Source organism: Poecilia latipinna, unplaced genomic scaffold, assembly GCF_001443285.1.
Source record: "Poecilia latipinna isolate Pla-1442-1.1 unplaced genomic scaffold, P_latipinna-1.0 Scaffold531, whole genome shotgun sequence".
Classification (NCBI taxonomy): domain Eukaryota; kingdom Metazoa; phylum Chordata; class Actinopteri; order Cyprinodontiformes; family Poeciliidae; genus Poecilia; species Poecilia latipinna.
Window position 1 is genome coordinate 239,768 of NW_015113147.1, and position 262 is coordinate 240,029.

Genomic DNA, 262 nt, shown 5'->3' on the forward strand with positions numbered 1-262 from the left:
TAATGAATGGAAGGCAAATCCATGAGTCTGATAATGGAAATCCTCTGAAGACTGAAAGTTATACTCTAAAAGTGTGGCATATAAAAATAAAACACCTGGTTTACTTTTGAAAGCCATATTTGCTGTGAACTTAAAATAGTTCCGATATTTTTCAGTGAACTGAAAATCATCTGTAAAATATGACAGCTACATTTTTGTAGATTTGTGCAGGGATAGAAGATTTGTTTGTGGTATTTATATAAAAAAAAAAAAAAAATTCCCT